At 36.1% G+C, this 24,193-nt stretch overlaps 1 protein-coding gene and 1 pseudogene across 1 annotated transcript in view; both read left to right on the forward strand.

The window, feature by feature from the left end:
* Positions 1-24,193, forward strand: part of SND1 (staphylococcal nuclease and tudor domain containing 1) — a 425,525-nt gene that overhangs the window by 103,633 nt on the left and 297,699 nt on the right. The gene's annotated exons all lie outside the window — the stretch shown is intronic.
* Positions 10,177-10,281, forward strand: LOC142873120 (uncharacterized; annotated as a pseudogene).

Consider the following 24,193-nt stretch of genomic DNA (forward strand, 5'->3'; position numbering starts at 1 on the left):
GTGACTATTTCACTTGAATTAATCCTGCTAAACACTTTTCCAGTGTCACTGTATGGAAAGTTGTTCTACATCCATGCCAACACTTGGTGTTCTCATGTTTTTAATTTTTGCTATTCTGATATAAGAAATTAAAACTATCTCATTTGGTTTTAATTTACATTTCTCTGATGACTAATGTGTTGAGCAACTTTTCATAAGGTTGTTGGGTATTTGAATATCTTTTGTGAAATGTTTGTTCAGGTCTTCTGATGATTTTAGTTTATAAAATTGAGTTGTTCATCTTTTTCTTATTAATTGTTAGGAGTTCCTTGTATATTCTAAATGTGACTTTCTAGTTAAAAGTGTCTTGTGAATATGTTTTTCTGATCTGTGGCTGGCCTTTCAACTCTCTTAATAGCTGATAATGTTTATTAAATGTTTCTGCAGATGTTTCCTGTGTCCTTCTCATTTTATGTTTGCGAGGACATTCATTTTTTTCTGTTCACTTTCATTTTGAAAATTTCTCTACCGTTTATGCTCCTCCCATGCTGGAATAGAGGTATTATACAACTGTAGAAGAATTGTTATGCTATAAGATCTTCCTACTCTCAGATGAGCTCAGGATTTCCTAATAAGGAATCCAAACAAATTCACTTTGGAAAAAGTTAAATTAGCATTACTCCATAGAAATGATAGTAATCGCCATGTATTGATTGAGACACTACTATGCAATTTCTAAGCATTTTAAATACATATTTATTTAAGACATAAAACAGCATCATTGAATAGGTACTCCTAATACTGCTCCTACTTCACGAATGAGGAAATTAAAGCTCACAGCAGTCTCCTATGGATAGATAGTACACTAGGCATGGCCTTGATGGGATCTTGCAGCGTCGTGTCCTTATTTCATTGACAGCTGGGGATCTGTCCTCCATAGTTATTTTCGTGAGTTTTTACTGTGTTTAAAGCACAACCATAGAAAGTAAGTTGTAAAAGAAACAGTACCTATCCTGATGGGGATTTACATTCCATGTCCTATCCCTACTGTGAATTACCTCTATTGAGTTAGAAGGTTGATAGTATATTAAGGGATATACACGGCTAGAGTTATTTTGTTCCTGTAATTTCTTTACTATAAAATTTCTGATGTGTATGGCAAAAGTGTTGAAACTACCCAGTCATGTGATTTTGAGATATAAATTTTTATAGTAGAAACATGCTAATATTTTTAACTGACATACAATCCATTTTGATTTAGTGGAAATTTGAAATAAGCAATTTTCAAAATGGAGTTGTTATTTTCAGACTCTTAAAGTAACAGGTACATATTGCTTAGTAGACAACTTGTAGACCAGTTGAATAATTAGGTAAGAATTGTCAGAATGTAGTTTGTGACTTAAGGTAATATCTGTCAGGCTTTTCTACTGTAGAGGATCTCCCTCTTTACCATTAATAAATATTTTGTGAGGAGGTACTTTCAAACCATTTAAGCTTGCATTAATTTATATCAGTATAGACTATGGTTTTATACTTTATTCAATGAGTTTTAATCCATCAATATTTTTTGTTTAAATGCTCAAACTGTCCTGATTTTGCCAGTTGAGAGCTCTTTAACCTGATTCCTGTGTCCTTTTGACATGTCCCCATCATTCTTTGATTAATTCCTTGCTTTCTGGAATGAAGCTTATCTTAAACTGCTATAAGATCTTCCTACTCTCAGATGAGCTCAGGATTTCCTAATAAGGAATCCAGACAAATTCACTTTGGAGAAAGTTAAATTAGCATTACTCCATAGAAATGATAGTAATCGCCATGTATTGAGACACTACTATGCAATTTCTAAGCATTTTAAATACATATTTATTTAAGACATAAAACAGCATCATTGAATAGGTACTCCTAATACTGCTCCTACTTCACAAATGAGGTGAAGCCATAGAGTCAGCCAGTTCTCCAAGGAGTCTTGTTCCTTTTAGTAGAAAACGATATTTAAAAGTCAAGATCTGGGCATTAGGTGTGTTCATTGTTACTGGAGTGTTGCTGCTCCCAAACCTTCTCAACTGATAAGAGCTAGAGAATATAGATATGAATATACATACATATATTTATGTCTATATCTATTTCTGTAACTACATATTTATGTTGAAAACCATTTATTCACACCTACACCTCTAATTCTACTTCAACACCACAGGGTTCATCTTGTTTTTTCCCCTCTCTGTGTTTGTAAACTACCTTTGACAACAATGAGAGCCTTGCTTCTACCACCTTTAATGTATTTACCAATTTAATCATCCCCCCTACCCCTTGTATAACAAATTCTGTAGCCAGCCTCTCCTCTAGGTAGATACCCGTGTAGTGTTCCAGTCAGTTCCCCTCCTCCCTCCCCATGTGGACGACCTGCTCAACATTCTTCTGTCCCCAATGTGTCCCTCTGCCCTCCTTACCTGGCTTGGTTCTGACTCCTCCTGGTAGCCTGATCTCCCTATGGATACTCCCCAGCCCACTTGGACTCTGGCACCAAAATGCCAGACCTGGACTAGAAATGTCACCTTAGTCCACTCATGATTTGCATTTGGGCTTCTTTGACATACTGGGTTCATTAATCATTAATCTGTCCTGTTTGTTTATTAATATTACTTGAGAGATGGGCTGGGGAATGGAAAAGGAATGGACTTTAAAGGGTTGGGCTATTTGAGTCTGAAACCAGCCCCACCATTGGAAATAGTGAGATATAGTGAGAGGATATTTAAATCTAAATTTAAATCTGTGTTTGAATGTGTAAAATGGACACTATAATGATGACTTTTCATGGTGGTTGTTTAGTAAATGAAGTTGAATAAGAGAATGCATAGGAGACATTTAACAAACATTGCTATCTTTTTATTTGCTTTCTGGAGGAATCTGATCATCTGCTCATAGCCAAATAAGGTCAAAGTATTTTGTTTGACTTTAATAACACTATTAATTTTGAACTTTCCTAGCTTTGCTTAGGAAAATCATTATTTTACCTCCATGACAACAAGAAAAATTAGTTGTGAAGTTAATATATAACTTTGTAAGATTCTCAAAAGATACCACTGTGCCATATGTTTTGCTTTTCTGTCTTTGCCATCATTAAAGGAAAACCCTCTGTGAACTCTCTTTTTTAACCTAATTATCCTGTGGCCCATTAGTGTTAGCTTTTTGTCTGATGACTTTTCCCTTTTTTAGTTGTTTAGTCTTGCTTTCAAGCATTGAAACCCTACTATGTGTTCAGGCTTCCCTAATTGCTGGCATTGCAAGAATTTGGACATAATGAAATAGAAACTACATTATAATTGCAAACTGTATTCTGAACAAATTTCTAGATCCTCAGAATTCCAGTTTACAGCATAATTTTTAGAGAACATTTAAACTGTATAAAAAGGTTTCAAAAATAGATTTCAAGTGGTATATTGCTCTCCATATATACCTTAACTAGGACTTGGGAAAGCACAGTTTTCAGCACATCTCCATATGGTTTTCTAGGCCACCTACCTCTATCAGTTTGGCCATCAAGTACAAAATTAACATGCTGAAGAATTTTGAATATTTTGCCTGCATCTAATTACAATTCAGCTTCCCTGTCAGCTAAGTTAATCATTCCTGAATCAAAAAGTTTTGTGTGAGGGGTATGAGAGTTTTGGGGAGGATAGCACTTTATATCTCCATATATAAATTGCTTTATAAAAGAAATCCCTAGACTCAAGGGTTAATATCTAAAGCTGTCCACGGTTATTGTTTTCTCAGCTATAGTTTGGTGGATTTGTTTTAAAATTCCAAGGTGGGAAAGCTGTGGTCATTGTCTTACCTGGTATATCAGGGTATTTTACCCAATAGATTAGCTGAGAAAGTATCAACTAAGGGAGGAAGGCTACACAACAGCAACAAAAATTACATGCGAAAGATAAAAGGTGATCTGCAGAGACAGAAACTTTTAAGTAAACATGCAGTCATAATCATACTGTTCTGTAACACTCAACAGTCTCTTCCATCTTTTTCTAGAAGTCTTTAGCTTTGAAAAGCTGAGAGTTATTGTTTTATTTAATTTTATTATCCATAGTTCTAAGCTGGCATCCATGTGGTCTTATTGGTTGTTTGGCCTCATTCTTGTAATACCCATCTTTCCTTGAAAGCTGTTAAAATGAGCTTGATCCCCCTGCCAGAGCAAGTCCCTCCTCTTATTATAGTTCTTGTCTTTTTAAATTACCCTGTTTTAGTTTTTCTTTGAAGACACATTTGTATAGCAGCTGTGATTGTTGTAGTATTCCCTGAAGGTTTGTACCTTGGTATATTTTTCTTCAAAATTATGTTTTGTTCAAAACAATTGGCTCTCAAGAACTGTGTTTCAAAAATTAATTGATTTAGGGTTAAATTGTGGGTCCTTGGTATTGATGCTCAGAAATATCTAGGACTCTCATTTATAATTGTTGTAGTAATGTCGTGGGAGGAGTTTGGGTATAAGAGAATGAGATCTAGATTTTTTTGCTTGATTTTCCACTTAATTGCTTTGTGGTCACAGGTGAAAACATAACCCCTCCTGAGCTTGATTTCACTTTTATAAATGAGAAAGTTTGGAGTAGATTGGGAAGACACATGGAAATGTCCTCAGGGGTCAGATTGATAACTTCATTGGTTTGCTAGGTCTACCATAACAAAATACCTCAGACCTACTGGCTTAAACAACAGAAATGTATTTTCTCACAGTTCTGGAGGCTGGTAGTCCAAGATCAAGGTGTCTCGGTGTTCCTTGGTCTGGGGTTTGGTTTATTCTGAGGCCTCTCTCATTGGCTTGCATATGGCTGCTCCCTTGCCATCTCTTCACATGGCTCTCTCTCTGCACATGGCACCCCTAATGTCTCTCATAATCTCTTCTTCTTATGAGAGCACCAATCAAACTAGAGCCCACTCTAATGACCTCATTTTAACTTAATCACCTATTTAAAGGCCTTGTCTTTAAATATAGTCACATCCTGAAATACTTACATGGAGTTAGGGCTTCAACCTATGACTTTTGGAAGAACATAATTCAGTCCATAACAGTTATCTGTACATATTAGGCAGCCTTGTCTAACAGAGAGATGACTTTGCCCTTGTCTTTATGTATACAGCTATGACTGAGACCCAAGTTAGTCATGACACATTATGCTGACTTCAATGAGTCTCAGAATGTCTGAAGTAGACTTGACACTCTTAAATAACTTCTAAATTAAATTCATAGCTGTTACACGTTTGTAAAATTCTCTTCATTTTATTTTCAAGGAATAATCATGAAAGAAACTATATGCAGTGGCATCATATGCTTTGCTATTGGCAAGCAAACTGGCTAAATATGTAAGTGACTTCATCCAATGTACATAATGTTTATCAGAGTAGTCCCCCTTTTAAAGCTCTTTCTAAGGAAAGAATTTAAAGAAAAAAGCAAGCTGTGTGTCTAAAGATGTTCACTGTAGCATAGTCTCTCAGGAAAAGTAGAAGTAGGATAAGTAGCCATAAATAGCGGAATAGTCAACATGTTTAGGTGACAAAACTCCTAGAACTCATGGTACATAAAAAATATTTAATGTTGTCATTTTAATCTGGGATAATTCTCCTGGTATAAAATATATGTATGTTATCCAAAATAAAATCAATTTTAGTGTATATGCACACCAGATGTATGCATCCAGTCAAAGTAAGCATAATATATCAATAGTAATTTGATATTTTTCATTGAGTTATTGGTATTTGATAGCAAAGGGGTCTTTTTTATTAAGGAAAAACTTATAGACAAAAATTCCAAACAGAGACTATTCTATTTATTAGCTTAATTTTTGGTAACATTTTTTTAAGTAGTGATGAGGATACTTTTTCTGCATTCTGTTTTAGAAGGACCAGTATTCTAGAAAGGCACAGATTTAGACTTGCTGAAATACATGGTCAAGACCTATTAAGTCTAATTTCAAATACTGATACAATTATTTGTGGGACAGTGTATCATTTTTTCATTCCTTACAGACATCTTACATAGCAAGTAATTATATACTGAATATTGGGGCTTTCACGACGCTAATCTGAAGGTTGCTACTGACATTTTACCTATTGATAATAAAAATGTTTTTCATTTGTTTTGCCAGAGGAGCTATCTCCTATGCTGGGCCCATTGCTACATAATGTGTGCTTCCACATTTCTTTTGGTTAGCTCCATTGAGAAGGTGCAATGTGTGTGACAGTATGAAGTATTTTAATAGTGCAATTTGGCTTTTCGTGATCCTTAACTCTGAAAGGAACTCCACATTCTCATTAGGCTTCTGATGTTGCTGTATTGAAGATGCTGCTGAAGGCTCCCTTTGTACTGGGCCGCCATCTTCAGTTTGCTTGGTGTAGACTAGAATAACAAAGCCAAACCAAAGCAGAACTTTGATATACATGTAGCAGACTGTGGTTATTATCAGAATGTCTTTTAATGTTTGTATATTTGAGCTTTCGTTGAGCTGATTTTCACTAAAAATCTTGTTTTTTTAAATTTCATGTTTGCATTTCTGTGTCAAAGTGAAGGATTTGGAATCAGAAAAAGAATAATTTCTAAGTTGGTACCAAATGATGTTTCCAGGACTGGTTTGTAGGATCAGATGTGAGTTTTTCAAATTGGAACCTTTTCTAATGGGCCCCTGGGAAATGTCTTAGCTAAATTGCAACGGTGACTGGTGAAGTTGATCGGGGTAAATTGCTCCCACTGCTGAGGGTTCTGAAACCAGGCAGTCAAAGCTAAAATTTCAGGGGAAATCGGGCAGAACTATTGCAGATGGTTTCCCCTTTGAATAGAGAAAGGGATTGGTGTCCCTGTTGATGAATGGAAGGAGATTGAAGTCTGATTTTTGCAATGAATTGGTAACATGCTCTTTGGGAGACTAAAGGGAAATTTATGAGAAGACTATCAGAATCAGTTAGGTGATTATTTTCAATATTGGCTACAAATGACATCTGAGAACACACCATGATGCCATGGACTCTAGTGGTTGGTAGTAGAAAAGTAGCACCAAGAGACTTTTTCTGGTGGTTACCCTCAGTGTGCTCAGAGGTTGAAGGATTGCCTAGGATCTTTTGAATTTCTATTTAACAATCAACTACTGAGCATTTTTTATTTGCACTTAAAAAAAATGGACCTGGCTAGTTTTGACTGTTTGTGGTGGTATGTTAGAATAGAGGTCACCAAGCAAGTGTTTGTGATTGGCATTCTGATGACTTGGGTTATGTCTCATTCAGACATCTACTTTGTGTTTAGGAAGTCCCTTAAGCTCTGTGCAAAAGGAGGATTAATAAAGTGTCACAGAATTGTGTGACAATGTTAGAGCCTTTGTAATTGGTAAAACTTGATACTAACATAACACCTATTTCTCAATCTCTGGTAAGTGCAGAGAGTTACTGAATGAGAGACCAAGCTTTTTAAATCTTTCAATTAATGATTTTAAGGGTGAGATCTGGAGAAAATGTCTTATGTTTTAGCTCCCCAACTCTTGGAAATTCTTCCTTTTTAGAAGTTTTAGAAGATCAAGTCTTTCATTTGTCAAGGAAAATAAAGGATATGATGACTCCTGTAGTGGATATGATGACTCCTGTAGCTGATGAGAATTGTATGTCCATCATGTGTGGGCTGAACTTAATATAATTAATAGGTTTGCAGCTCTCCCAGACCCATTATAAGATCATAATCATATTTTGCCCTATTTCTCATTCATTTTTTTTTCTTTTCTTTCTTTTTTTTTTGAGACAGTGTCTCATTCTGTTCCCTGGGTTAAAGGGCAGTGGTGTCATCATAGCTCACTGCAACCTCAAACTCCTGGCCTCAGCCTCCTGAGTAGTTGAGATTATAGGTGCATGCCACCACATCTGGCTAATTTTCTGTTTTTTGTAGAGATGGGTTGCTCAGTTTGGTCTCAAACTCCTGGACTCAAGCAGTCCTCCTACCGTGGCCTTCTAAAGTGTTAGGATTACAGGTGAGAACCACTGTACCTGGCGCTTGTTTGTTTATCTGTAAGCATTAGGATGTTTACTTAGCATTCACATTTTACTATTACTTGGATGAACTTAGAATGATATGATTAGAAAACCAAAAGTCATGTATAATACCAGCCATGGTCTGAATGTGTCTCTCCAAATTCATGTGCTGGAAACTTTTAATTTCCAACGTTAACAACACTGGGAGGTGTAGGGCCTTTTGGAAAGTGTTTAGATCCTCAGGGCTCTGCCCTTGTGAGTGGATTAATGCTCATGTATAAGTGCTTGACAGAGGGAGTTTGGTCTCTTATTCGACACTTCTGTTCCTTCTGCTATGTGAGGGCAGCAACAGTTTTCAGAGGTTGCAGCAACAAGGTAGGATCGTAGAAGCAGAGACTGGGCTGTTGCCAGACATTGAACCCACCAGTGCCCTCATCTTGATCTTCCAGTTGCCAGAACTGTGAGAAATAAATATCTGTTCTTTAAATTATTCAGTGTCAGGCATTCCATTATGGTGTCACAAATGGACTAAGACAATGCTAAAGGTGGAACTTACCATAGATTTGTTATGATGATATCATCTCTTTGCCCTCCAGGAATTAAGGCTTTGGATTACTGATGGGTTTATTTTGGGTTGTGTGAACTCTCCTCCTGATCACTATTTAATAGTCCCTTTCTAACTATGTCAGAATTGTTCTTGCCAAAAATTTGGTGCAACTAAATATTTTCCTGTTTTCCCCACCACTGTTTGTATCTAATTTAGGCTGAGTTCCTCTAGGCTCTAGTCCTATGTTTTGTGGATTGTAAAGTGCTGTGTACTTTTATAGCCTCTATAAATAACAAAATATAGCTCATGGCAATAACATTGTGGCACCCTAGATGTTTAGAGATAGTGTATGTTAAAAAGATGGGGGGAGAGAGACAAATATCTCAAGTACAAAATGTCTAGCATGCAAAACTATTCATCATCACATACTTATCTATGTTGCTTCTGATTTTTGTTCATTTGTTAATAGATGACATCCCTTTATCTTTGGGATATTTTCATACATAGAAACTAGATGTGGTACTGTTCCCTTCTCTCACTGCCTTGTCCCTGTCCCTTCCTCCATTTTAAAGTAGTAGAGATGAAGAAGAGAAAAGTTGGTTCACAGTATGGTGAGATTTCCAACCAGATGCTTGCCTGCTGGAGGCCCAGCTTCCTATCCTGGTCTTCCTGTTTTGTTTCAGTTGATCACCACAGCTGCCTTCTTATATTTGGGAGATGTGAAGCTAGGAGCTAGAAGCTATTTCTATTAGCCCTGTCAATATAGTATGATAAAATGCAAATGTCTTTAAAATGGTAGAGTTCCAATTAAAAGGCTCCAGCAGGGAGTCTGTTTTGATAATGAAAGTGATTAAGAAGGCTCTATTTTTTCCCATTGGTATGAATGTTCAGCTAAAATAGCTTGGCTTTCTGTCTGTAATTGGACTCTGCTAATGAGGTTCTAATATCTCTTAGGTGCTAATAATGATTCTAACAAATCTATTAGTTCTCTTTGGTGATCAATGCTGAGGACCAGAAGGACCCAGTTACTGGATAGTAGTGTCATAAGGTACTTAATGCCATCAATTTCCTTTTCTCCATCATTCTAAGGAATCAACAGGAGAAAGGTTTATTGTCCTTTAATTCTGCAATCTAGGTACATCCTAGGTCTGAGTAAAGCCAAACCTATATGGGTTATCATTGTTTATGTTTGGAATTACCCTCAAAACCTGCAATTTATAATAGACCTTGACACTTTGGTTTTGGTGTGAAGGGTGTGGGGGTGCAGAATAAATGCATCCACAGAATTTACTGAACACTAGGCACCATCTGAAAGTTAATTTCTAGAACATTCCATCTGTTCAACCCCTTCCATACATACCTGACAGCCCCATGGAACAGCATGGAAGAGGATTTTCTGGTAAAAGTGGGCTGGATAATTGAATATGCTATAGCTCCACAGCCAGCATAATCTGGGATGTGTATTGAGCTAGAATAGTTGGCAGGGTTGGGCTATCTCTCAGCACCTCATTAACAGCCTGTCACCCTCCATCTTTCCTTATTAGAGGCAATGTTTGTGTTCTCTGATTGTAATCAAAGAATGTCTTTTCAATCTTGTTCACTGTTCATTCTCAAAGGACCTTATACTTTTCCCTTAATAAAACCTGTGGATACTCTGGCTTTTCTTCAGAGCGCATAAATCTTTCGTCTTTTACTAAAGATTTTCATGGAGAGGAGATTTTAATGAGCTTTTTGAGCCCTTGCTTTGGCAGGGCTAGTATAAAAAAACAAACACTTGTAAGGCAGAGTATGCCTCTCTAGTAGGAGAGGATTACAGAGGGATTAGACAGGCAAGTAACTGCTTTGGGTATGCTCAGGGTCTCAGAATGGTCACCAAGCATGTTTTGTTATGGTGGGTTCATGATCTCTTATCTTACAGTTGTGGCCTTGTCAGTGTAGCCATCTGAATGGAATCATTGGGACCATTACAGAACAGAGAAGTTTTCTATGATTTCGATAGTGTAGGAATATTTTCAAATGAAATAATAAAACTGACTGAAAATTTGGAGGTGATGAGTCTTGTCTGTGTGTGAATGTTCTATGGTTGGAAGAGCTATTCTTCTGTGGTTTCAAACTTGTATAGATAGTGTTCATATTGTCTGTAGCTAATCAAATAGGGGGAGTTTTGGTTTTTTATTTAAATATCAAAATGACAAATTACAGTAGAGGTGTATCTTACTGTGGAGTTTAAGGTCAGAGTATGAGATGAAAATTGTATATAGTGAAAATTACCGATGAAAATCCATTCAGTTTCATTTTGCTCAGACTGAAATGCTTCAGGGTAGGGTGGTCAGATGCATTGTCTAGGACCAGGAACACTTTATAGTCAAGTCCTTTCTCTTTCTAGTGGAACTAGAAGGAGGCAGGGCTGTATAGATTGATAGCCAGCAATATTTAAAGTTATTTTGCCTCCTTCCTCAATCCCTCCTCCACAGTCTTTCTCTCTGAGAGAATACAGTTATACACCAATGAGTTAATTATGTGTGTATGGTAAATTCTTTTGTCTTCATTACACCTTTGGAGTTTATAATTAATTGCCTCCGAAGAAGTAAATACCATATGATTTGTGTAGGTATTAGGAGATTGAACTGGGGATAGAGAGGGTCTTGATACTGCTGGTAAAAATATGTCTGCTGCAGATTCAGAATTAAAAGTGGTCAAGAGAGTTTGGGTTTGTTTCTTGAGTCCCAGAAGTACCAGGTGGTGTTTTTTAGAAGTGACAGTGCTAAACTCTTCCTCAGAGTGGTGATTAATCAGAAGCCCAGGTTATTTGTCCCCAGGTCAGGGAGGTGGATGCTCATGTTTGCTACAGGGCAGGATGTAAACATGTTCACCCAGCCCTGTTGAATTCTTTGTGTAATTACACAGTGACTTCTCCTACCTATTTTGGTTTCTCTTTAGCCATCAGTCTGGTTACTTCTTTTTCTGGCAATCCCTCTCTGGTTTCTCTTCTGTTAGGTATATTCTGAGCATCTTTGGTTCCTAGTCTGGGCCTGTGTTCCGTGTATCTTATTCCTCAGTGGAGTTCTTTGAAATGTGTCCTTTTTTTCCCTCTTGCATAATGTTGATGGAATCTTTTAACCTGGGTTTGTGTGTGTGTGTGTGTGTATGTGCGCGTGTGTGTGCGTGTGCGTGCGTTTGCGTGTATTAATATAGAATTCCATATATATTTATCTTTTTCATTACAAAGGCAGCTATAGTAACCGGAACAGTGCCCTTTTGTAGCCCAGTGCTAGAGTGTGCATTGCTTAATCCTCTATTGCTTTTTAAACTCTCAGCCTATAATGAATTAAATAGTTTTTGACTCTTCCTGATAAGAATATTTATGGGTCAGGCTGGCAGAATTCCACAGAAGCACATTAGTGTCTCTTTTGAGTGGATGCATTTATGTAGAGGCATCCTTCTGAATGGAGGGAAATGGAAATGCTTAGGGACCTCTTGCTGCCACCTAGCCTTCCAACTTTATGCCACTCAACGTCACCAGTGTGCAGGGTGGCAGGCAGTGAATACTAAGGCCCAGAAGATCTTAAACCTGCATAATTTGTTGCTTTCATTCCTCATATATTTCTGTGTCACCTCTGTAGGACTTAAATATTTTTTAGTACCATGTTAGCTTCCAAGGGATGGGAATACAAAGATGTTTTTTAAAGTAAATGGGGACAGTGGGTGGATGAGTCAGGATTAAATACAAATAAATACAGCAAGGTAAAATAAAAGTGTTTGGGGAGAGTCACAAAAGCAAAATACCAAAGAAATTCAGAAGAAGAAAATTTTTCTTTTCCTCATTGGGAAAAGAAAAAGCTATCCTCCTATAGCTTAACAGTGCTATAGTTGGTACTAATGATAAATAACACATACCATTTTGCGTGTTTATCCTGTGCCAGGTACTGAGCTAAGAGCTTTACCTGCACTATCTAATTGATTATTGACAAAGTCAAAGCACTATGAGGTGTAGGTTTTATTATCTTTATTTTTGCATGTCAGGGCACTGAGTCTTGGAAAGGTTAAGTTACTTGCACAGGGTCAAATAGCTGATAAGTGGAACCTTTAGGAATAGAACCCAGTTCTGGCCCAAAGGCTATACTTGTAACTGCTACATCTTATTCTCTAAATTCTCTTGATTTTCACTTCAGTGCTTTATCTAGGTCACTAGTTCTTTCAATTAAAAAACTGTGGTGGAATGAATGTGTTGAGTAATTTGTATTGTACTCAATGCTTATTGCTATTTTATGCTATACACTTAATTGCTTCTATACGCATATTGCTTAATTACATAAAATACAGTAGTCCCTTTATCATCTTTCTGCAAAAGTGCCCCTTATTTACTGTGATTTAGGGAGACCAAAAGCAAGAGAGTGCTAGTTTTTAATTTTGGTGGCCAGAGGTTATTTTTGGCAATGTTTTCTTTATGAGTGCATTGATATCTCATTGGTCAAAGCATGTGTCTGGTTGGAATGCAACTATTCAGCATGGAAGCATCAAACAACTGTCATTATGTAGCATCTTTTCCAGGCACCAGGATGACATCTGGACTCAGTATTTTGGTGTAAGAGAAATGGTTCTTGCTAATCGTGTTGTCACAGGATCATACATCAAACAGAGCTGGGGGCTGTGTGTCTCTGCCAATTGCCTTCTGATCATTATTCACCCTGAGTTAATGCAAATAAAATGATCAGCTTGGGGGCCACAGGCTAATTCTTGGCATATGTATACTATTGGTTTTTCAAGGGACCAAAGTTAAATTTTTTAAGTTTCCCTGGATTGGTAAAACTAACTTGAATGGGTGATGTTTGGCCAAGCAGTAAGCTAGTTAGGTGCCTTATGTGTTTGTGTTCCTCCAAATGGTTGGCACTTTATACTGTTAATTCTTTGAGGTCCACTTACAGGTAGATTAATTATACTCAATGTTAATGTGAATCATAACAAATGCATTTAAAGAGTGGGATTAACTATTTAATATGAAGTAGTTTTTGCCAATAAGATTTTTCAACTATGATGAATGAAGAAAAACCTTTGTATCTCTTGCTTTCTTGTCCTTACTGGATAAATACCGCATTTCTTTAATTCTTAAAAATAGTCCTCTCCCCCTTAACATCTCTGAATTTGTGATAAAACTTAAAGTCATAATTGATGGTGGCATATGACAAAATAGTGCGTTTTACAATAAGTGGAATCTAGGTTTGATAATGTGTCTTACAAAAAATTGGAGCCTTAGATATAATTAAATATGATGGCTCTATTTGGTTTTAGTCCCCACTTTCATCTTTATTTATAGTGACTTGGTAGATTGTTCAGCAGATTTAGAACACCACCAGAGTTCTATTGCTTCTGACCTGACCATGTATTTAAAAGATGTGTTATTCAATGTTTATCACTGTTACTTTTATACCCATCAGATAATGTACATTAACACTTCAGAGTTTATGTAATATTTGAGAGTTGTGGGTGATAGAAAAGATGCTGATTTAAATGCATTGGAAGAGGGGAGTACAGAATATATGTTAGTGAAAACTCATTTAGATCTAACGCTGTTTGCATTCACCAAGATAAAGAAAGAGCAGTCACTATGTCCTGGAATCTTAGAGACTTAAACGTGGAAGAGATCCTGAGAGTATGTTTTTTTTTTTCTCACTAATCAAAATTAGGTTTAAGTACTTCAGATGAATGGCGCTTTTCCATGTGAACAAAAATGTAGTATTTCCTCACCCATTCTGTAAGAATAGTTTCCTGTACTCACAAAACCTTTACTGTTGATAGTGGTGCCTTCAGTTCTACAGAGATGTTTCTTTATTATCTTTTTTTTAAAATCAGGTATAATATCTGTGTTTAATTCCCCCCCCCCCTTATATATGGTAATCTTTAAGTTTGGAAGAAATGGAGTGTATTAGATTTGGTGTGTGTTTGTACCAGATCTAGATCTGCTCCTAAAACATAAACATATTTTGGCTCATTATCAGAAATTATAAAACAAAAAATTCTTCTGGTTTCTCATCTGTGCTACCACAATGCAGAATGTTAAAAGGGTATATTAGAGAACCATTCTGACATTTGTTTACATGCTGCATAAAATTAAACAAATTGTGAAACATGTAGTTTGGTTTTTTTAAATTATAAAATAATATTCTAAACAAATATCTCCAGCTACTATTTTGCAGACAAATTCTGTGAACGATCTGCAGAGACACTCTGGCAGTGTTAGAACATTAGAAAAAAAGAATAAAACATTTTATTAAATAAAAATAGAAATTAAAAAAATAAAAAACAAAACAAATTCTATGAACGAAAGACATTTGTTTGATACATTTGCTTTGGTAGCAGAATGAACCCTCAGTCATCTGTCACAAAGTGTCAATCTCTGAGTTTATTTGAATGTTGAATGATTAATATAAACTGTCTTCATTTTCTTCCTTATCGATAGAGTAGGTATCATTATTTAATTTCACTAATAGGTATTAATATATTTCACTGTTTAATAACAAAACATTTTGTTTTCCCCTCAAAATCTAGAGAATGGGTGCTAAGTTTTTATTTTCCACATTATGTTACTTTTATTTGATTAGCACACACTAGACACTGAATGAGAAGCCACAGCTCTGCACTAAGAATACATTTTAACAGTAGTGTTGTCTGTGTATGTAAATAAGTGTATACATAAACATATTATATTAAAGATTATAAAATACCTTTAAAATGATACTTTGAAAGGACAAGACTAATACCCCTTTAGAAGCAATTCACTTCTGACTTAAACGAGCTATATTTTTCGTTTATTTTAGTTTCCAAAATTTAAGTAGTATATTTGATAATGAAAATTATTAATGAGAGTGAGTTAAGATGGAATAATAGTTGGGGTGTTTGTTGCAAATGTAATTTTGAAATTAGAAAAAAGAAACAAAAAGGAAACCAATTTTTGCATTTTTGTCAGCCATTTTGAGGTTTCTTGATTCAATGTGAAATGACCATCACCAAGTATTTAGAAGTGAAGCTATTTCTTGCTGTGTTAACTGAGCTGTCACTCTTCCTCATTACTTCCTCCTTGAAGTATTTGTTGTGGGTTGAATTGTGTGTGCGCTCCCCTCACCCCACCCCCAAAAGATACGTTAAAATCCTACATGTGATTGGGACATTATTTGGAAATACAGTTATGAGCCACATAATAACATTTTGGCCACATATATGGTGGTAGTTCCATGAGATTATAATAAGCTGAAAAATTCCTATTGCCTACTGACATTGTTGTAGCCTTGGTAATGTCATAGCATAACACATTACTCATGTGTTTGTGGTGATGCTAGTTCTACTGCACTGCCAGTCATCTAATCATAATAAATAACTATTTGTTGGTTTATGCATTTAATATACTATACTTTTTATTATTATTTTAGACTGTACTCTATCTACTCATATCTACTATATATACTTATATAAAAGTTAACTGTAAAATAGCCTCAGATCCTTCAGGAAGTATTCTATTCTAGAAGTCCTTGTTATAACAGGAGATGACAGCTCCATGCATGTTATTACTCCTGAAGACCTTCCAGTGGGACAAGATGTGAAGGTAGAAGACAGTGATATTGATAATCCTGACCCTGTGTAGGCCTAGGCTAATGTATGTGTTTGTGTCTTAGTTTTAAATCAAAATGTGTACAAAGTAAAAAATAAATAATTTGAAAAATATAAAATAGCTTATATGATAAGGCTATAAAGACAAAAATATTTTTGTATGGCTGTATGATGTGTATTTTAAGCTAAGTGTTATGAAAGAGTCAAAAAATTTTTAAAAATTGAGTTTATAAAGTAAAAAAGTTACAGTAAACTAAGGGTAATTTATTGTTAAAGAATTTTTTTAAAAATAAATTTAGTGTAGCCTAAGTGCAGTTTTCGTAAAGTCTACAGTAGTGTGTAGTAGTGTACTAGGCCTTCACATTCACTCACCACTCACTCACTGACTCATTCAGAGCAACTTCTAGTACTGCAAGCTCCATTCGTGTTAAGTGCCTTATACAAGTGCTCCATTTTTTATCTTTTATACTGTATTTTTACTGTACATTTTTTAGGTTTACACATTATTAGATATATTTGCCATTCTGTGACAACTATTTGGCACCGTAGAGTCTTTCCAGTTGTTATAACATTCAGATGAGGTCATACTGGCCCAGGGTGGGCCCTAAATCCAATAGTTGTCCTCTTAAGAATAGAGTAGGACACAGAGATACACAGAGGGAAGAGAGGCTTGTGATGATGAAGGCAGAAATTGGAATGATACATTAACAAGCCAGGGAATGCCAGCAACCACAATAAGTTAGAAGAGGCAAGGAAGGACTTCCCATGAGTCTTTAGAGGGAGCATGGCCCTGTCAACACTTTAATTTCTGACTTAAGCCACCCAGTTTGTTTGTGGTAATTTGTTGTGGCAGTCCTTGGAAACCAGTCTTTCCCCCACCCCACTTTTTTTTTCTTTTCTGGAGACAGTCTCCGTCTGTTGCCTGGGTAGAGTGCAGTGGTGTCATCATAGCTCACTGCAACCTCCAACTCCTGGGCTCAGGGGATCCTCCTGCCTCTGCCTTCTGAGTAGCTGGGACTACAGGCATAGGCAACAATGCCCAGCTAATTTTTCTATTTTTAGTAGAGATGGAATCTCATTCTTGCTCAGGCTGGTCTTAAACTCCTGAGCTCAAGCAATCCTGCCTCAGCCTCCCAGAGTGCTAGGATTACAGGTGTGAGCCACCCCCCTCCTTTAATAACAGTTTACTTTTTGTGATTAATAATGACTTAACTTTTTATAGCAACTACAGTAAATACACACACACACACACACACACACACACACACACCCCATACAGGATTTTTAAGTGAACATCACATATGTGAAAGGTGTTCATTTGGATGTCCAAATTGTTGCTTTGAATGTTTCAATAGATCATAAAAGAACTGTTGTTTCTGGAAATTGTTAGACTGGGCTAATTTCCAAACACTGTTATCCTTCATGTGTAGAAGGTTTCCCTTCATGTTTCACCCCTGGGAGCACTCTAGTTGCCCTCATAAAATTAAGAAAACATTTCTCTACTATCTCTGTTTGTATCTGTTCCTGTTTTCCAAGTATCTTGTTATTCTAGTATATTCTCTTATGTTGGTGCTGGTGAGACTTTTGCTTGAGAATGATACATTTAGAACGGAGATGTACATCTTATGAGATGTACACATCTTATTTTGTATTGTATGTGTTGCGTACATTTTGTATACATGTATTGCATGTATATACATCTTGTATTTTATACTGTATCTAAAATACATTATAAAAGTTAAAAAGTAGTATACTTATATAAGGCACTTACCATGAGTGAAAGCTTGCAGAACTGGAATTTGTTCTGGATGAGTCAGTGAGTGAGTAGTGAGTGAATGTGAAGGCCTAGGACATTACTATACATGTATGAAAACGTCTTTTCATATGATCATGGCCAAACTCTCTTCCAGCTCCTGTTTCTAGTAAATAAGAATGTCCCTTTATATTAACTAACTCTGTGGGTGTCAAAATTAAAAAACAACAAAGGTAATTAAGCAAAACTCCAAAGATCTTAAACTTTATGTAGATGACTCTAAACTTCTGATGATTGTGGCCAATATATACACATTACAATGTAATCCGACATTTACAACTGTTCATGTGCCACCTGTTTTTAAAAACAGCTTTATTGGGATTTAATTGATATGCAAGACAACAAAACATATTTAAAGTGTACAGTTTGGTGAGTATTTAGAAATGCATATAACCATGAATCCATCACTGCAAAAAAGATAGCGAACATATTCTTTATCTCCCGGAAGTTTTCTTAGATCCTTTTGTATTCTTTCCCTTCTGCCCTCTGTACTCTCCCCAACCACTGATCTGCTTTCTGTCACTATAGATTATTTTACATTTGCCAGTATTATATAAGTAGAATCATACAGTATGTACTGTTTTAATTTGGCTTCTTTCACAGAGCATTATAATTTAGAAATGTATCCATGTTGTAGCATGTGTATCAATAGTTATTTCTTTTTTTTGCTGAGTATTATTCCTTTGTATGAATCCAATCAGAGTTTGTTTGTTCATTTACCCGTTGATGGTTATTTGGACTTTTTACAGTTGTTTTCAATTTTTGGCTGTTTACAGATAATGCTGCTATGAACATTTGTGTACAATATTTGCATGGACATATTTTTTCTTGTCTCTTGGGTAAATACCCTGGAGTGGAATGGTTGGATCATGTGGTAGGTGTTGACACTGTTCTTTCTAATTCTTTCTGATGGGTCTTTCCCTGGCTTCACTTGATTGACTTTTGCACACTCATGGGCTGATCAGTACTCTGCTTAAGGGAGGGCCCTTTGCAGATCTCAGAGATTCTCTCTCTCTATGCTACACTCTTCTCCCTGTTACTTTTTGCCATGAACTCTAGCCATCGTGGTCTCCTCTCCCCACACCATGTCTGTTCCCACTAGAGGTTCTCACAAGGCAGTAAGCTGGGACAATTGCAGGGTACATTTGTTTCCTATCTTTTAAGGATCACTGTCCTTGGTGGCCTATTATCCAGTGCCTTGAAAACCATATGCTTTCCACACACACCCCATTTAGGCAGGAGGGTGTACATTTTGGATGGCAACAGAAGTTCAGAAGTTCAACACTTTTCTTGAACTACTGCACTTTAAATTTTATGCATGTACATATATATATATATACACATATATGTATGTATATTAGGTTAATATACTATTTCCTTATTCCTTTATTCTAGATTTTAATTTTCTTAATATGTTAAACATGTACTTACCCCCCTAGTTTGGATTATTTATTATAGAACTATATCCCATGCAATGTACGCTATTTGGGTGATGAGTACACTAAAAACCCAAACATCACCACTACACAATTAATTCATCCACATAACCAAAAACCACTTGTATCCCTAAATCTATTGCGATATAATTTTTTTTAAATTTTCATTTAAACAAATAGAAAAAGAGATCAACCAAAATGTATTTATACTTTTTAAGAAAAATGTTTGCCTATGTAGTTAACCTATACTGCTAACCTTTATTTTTTTCATGTATGTTTGAGTTAATATCTTGTGTCCTTTCATATTAGCCTGAAGGATTTCCTTTAGTATTTCTTGTAGGACAGATCTGATAGCAATAACTATTCTCAATTTTTGTTTAAATGAGACTGTATTAATTTCTTCTTTATATTTTGGTATTAAAATTTTATGGTTTATGAAATGTTTCAGTTATAATAACAAAATAAAGAACTGTATCCCCAAAGTAGTTTAATAGGTTAAAGGGTATATGCTAATTTTTATGTTATACCTCATAAGTTTAAAAATTTTTTTATATATAATCCAGCTTTCTTTTTTTTTTAGACAGGATTTCTCACTCTGTTTCCCAGGTTAGAGTATAGTAGTGACAACATAGCTCACTGTAGCCTCAAACTCCTGGGCTCAAGTAGTCCTCCTGCCCCTGCCTCCCAGGTAGCTGGGTCTACAGGTGCACACCACCATGCCTTGCAGATTTCTCTATTTTTTTGTAGAGATAGGGTCTCACTATGTTGCTAAGGCTGGCCTTGAACTCCTGGCCTCAAGCAATCCTTCTAGCTCGGCCTCCCAAAATGCTAGGATTACAGACGTGAACCACCATGCCTGGCCATAATCTGGTTTTCTTTTGCCACTAGTTTTGTTAGATTTCTTACATCAATAAGACCTTAAAATTGTTTTAGTTTGCCTATAATATTGCTAGTAAGGATGTATGTTTTTTATGTACTAATTTACCACATTTTATTTTACTTTGTATAAACAATTTTTCTTTGATTGAAGCAGAATTATTATTTTTTATTGGCTATGTAGTTTCATCTTTCTTGTGTGGCTTTTATATGAGTTTCATTATTTGTTTACTTTCCTATATTTGGATATTCTATTTTAAAAATACATTTCACTTTGTAGAACTCATTCATTCATTTATTCATTCATTCAGAGACAGAGTCTTGCTCTGTTGCCTGTGCTAGAGTGCCGTGGAGTCAGCTTAGCTCACAGCAACCTCAAACTCCTGGGCTCAAGGGATCCTTCTGCCTCAGCCTCCCGAGTATCTGGGACTACAGGCATGTGCCACCATGCCCAGTTAATTTTTTCCATATAGTTTTAGTTGGCCAATTAATTTCTTTATACTTTTAGTAGAGACTGAGGTCTCACTCTTGCTCAGGCTGGTTTCGAACTCCTGACCTTGAGCGATCCTCCTGCCTTGGCCTCCCAGAGTGCTAGGATTACAGGTGTGAGACACCGTGCCTGGCCAGAACTTTTTTATTTTTATATTCTAGAACATTAGTCTTGCCTCTGATGTTACCAGTTTACATGGTAATTTTATTATTTTTCCATAGCTGGGCTTAAATCTTCCTTAAATCTTACTTTCTCCATCCTCTCACCATTTGTTTATTTGTTTAACGCTTCAGTCTGTGATACAAGTAAGTGGAAATTTATTGCAGTGCCATGAAACAAATAATGTTATTTTTAGATACCAACTCTCTTGATGTAGTCATAATTGGTGTCTTGTCTTATTTTAGTCCAGCCTAAAGTATCCTTTTAAAACTGCTTGTTAAAAGCTTGTTGTTTTCTTTCAACAAGCTGCTCCTCTGAATCAGTCATATAGATACTTATAAGCCTACTGAAGTTTAAATGTTTCCTAGTCACAAAACACTTTGTTCCTAGTGTTGTTTATTATAAAAGTTTAATAATCTCTGAAAATGAAAATTGGCTTTAACATGGACATTGGTGGACATTCTGTGAAGTATGAAAGATCTGGCTGGAATCCTCCTTAAGTTTAATGCCTTTGTTAATTTATATGTAAATACATATGCAAAGTGTTTGTGGACCTAGGTCTGAATAGCAGTAACATCTGTTGATGGTGCTCCCTAGGTACCACACACTACTTTTAAGTTGCGTTCTGTTTTGTGTTGCTATAACAGAATACCAGGGGCTAGGCAATATATAAAGAAAAGGGGCTTATTTAGCTCAAGGTTCTGAAGGCTGAGAAGTTTAAGGGGCATGGTGCTGTCATCAACGCAGCTTCTGGTGAGGGCTTTCATGGTGTGTCACAAAATGGTGGAAGGTCAAAGGGAAAGTGGACATGTGCAAAGAGGTAAAACCTGAGGGGAGCCCCAGCTCTTGAGGGGACTAGTCCATTCCCACGAGAACTAATGCAGTCTTGCCAGAGAACTCACTGCCTAGAGAAGGACTCCCAAGCCATTCATGAGAGATCCAACCCCTGGACCCAACCAGCTTCCACTATGCCTCATCTCAAATGAGTATTGGTGGGGACAGACAAACCATAGCATAAGTACTTGACAAATATTTGTAGATTTAATTCTAATAGTATGTGACAGAAAGGACTTATTTCCAGTTACAGACTGAGAAAATAGAGGTACAAATAGTTCAGTAAACTTGCCCGGGATAATGACAGTAATAAGTGGAAGTTAGTTAACTTTGGAGAAAAAATGTATTATCCGAGACTGTTCCGTTTTCAGTTTGTAACTGCAGTGTAAAGAAGAGGATGAATAGCTAGAAAACCATGTGTTTATTGAAGCTAAAATCTAGTCATAAAAGTTAACAGTAGTCACAGAGAACAGGTTTCATGAGCATAAGCAGATAGGACTCTGCCTAATGTCCTGACCTCTAGGTGTGAAAAAAATGCTGTTGACACATTGTTAACCTTAAATGATACTGTACAATTGTCCTCATACTGGCTAGCTTTTCTTTTAAAATCTGAGACACTATTTCACAGGAAATTGAACATTGTTAGGATTATAATCTGTATCATCTTAATATAAATTTACTGTTGTACATAATAGAAGCTCACTGGTCTATGTAATGATCAGGCATTTCTAACTCTACTTTCTACTAATAATCACTGCATTAATTTATATTGACCCTTTCATGTTTTGGCCAGACTGGCACGAAGTCCTCATCTCATTGACTCCTGTCGTGTTGTTTGTTTTAGGGCAAAACCTGGTAGAATCTGAGTAATTAATTTGTTTGAATTGACCTTAAATACATGACATAGCTCTTGAACTTGCTTTAATGAAAGGAGCAGCTAATTTTTCTTATGATTTTTATATGCCAAATTTAATTACCCTTTGAAACCAAAGTTTATTTTTATTTAACTTTTCTTCTTTGGTTTAAAATCCAGTGTTATTTTGTTTTGGTTTTAAAAAGAAAGGAAATATATGAGTGGCAGTACTTTAGATTAAAAAACATGTGCTTGCTAAAGTTTTTTTTATCATGGAGGCCACATCATGCAGTATGCATTTTCCTGAAGAAAACAGAAATAACTTTATAAAATATTTCTATTACCCAGCAAACAATTGTGCTCCTCTCCACATTCTGGGCATTTCTCAGGAGTAGTGTAGCAAAGGTCTATAATTATACTATAATTATAAGTATTTTGTAAAATGTATAAACATGATAGTACCTGTACATATGGGTGTAGTAAAGAAATAAAGGAGAGAGCCTTTTTTGCATGTGAATCCAAGTACTGTGTCATTTAGACATCCAAGGATGGGGGGTGGTAAGAAACTGTGAGTATTTCTTATAACCAAAGGGTCAAAGCATTTATATTAATGGCCAGCAACAGGAATAAAGATGTTGGGGTTGTGTTCACTCTCAAAGGCTGGTGCTTATATAGACAAGGCCCCATTTAACTGTAGCTCAGAACAGAAATTTCTGCTAGGGGACCAATTAGTTTTCAGAACTTCATGGCCTTTTGCCCTTTGGGATCTGTTGATACAAGGAATGCACATTCCCCTTTACTCCTGTTGTCACCCACAGAATTGTGATACATTTCTTCTGTAGTCTACTGCGTGCTCACCTCCTGGTTTTTAGTCATTAGGGCCCTTTTCATCCTCATTCACAAATAGTGAATTTTATAACTGTTAGGTTAAGAAGTTATTCACTGACCCAGCTTGTTAAGAGGAAAGTCAGAATTGTTGCTGCTTCGTTTTATGATCAGGGCTTACTGCAGTCTCTGGTCTACCTCCCCATAACGAGTGGAAACAAATCGCTGAACAGAGGAAATGGAGTCTTCTATGGCAGAAGAAACTGAATTTAAGAAAAAACTATATTGTTGTTATACTGATATCTTTACACTATATGCCAAATATCATCTTAGAGTCAGCAGAAATAAATGTTGAAAAATCTCCAGAAGAATTAATAAAGTTGTTCAACATTAGGGAGGATTTGGTAGAGCAAATAGATTCTTTTAGCTTTGTAGCACAGACTTGGATATCTACTCTTCTTCCTCCCTTCTTAACTGGATAAATGGAAGAGGGTATTTTGTTGTCCATATTTGGGGATGAAGGCAGGGCTGGGAAGGAGCAGTAGTAGCTAATGTTACTAGATGAGGTTGGATAGTACCTGTTGATTTCCAAAACACATAACTACGATATATTCTAGAGAGAAAGTATAATATTTCAAGGTATGCAATGGAAGAAAGCAATATATTTATTAGTTACAAATGAAAATCACTTGATTTTGAGATTTTTTTTCACTATAGTATTGAAGTTTTCACTATAGCAGAGCACATGGTAAACTTTTAGACAGTTCATGAATGAAAG

This window comes from Microcebus murinus, chromosome 9 (genome assembly GCF_040939455.1).
Source record: "Microcebus murinus isolate Inina chromosome 9, M.murinus_Inina_mat1.0, whole genome shotgun sequence".
In the NCBI taxonomy this organism is placed as follows: domain Eukaryota; kingdom Metazoa; phylum Chordata; class Mammalia; order Primates; family Cheirogaleidae; genus Microcebus; species Microcebus murinus.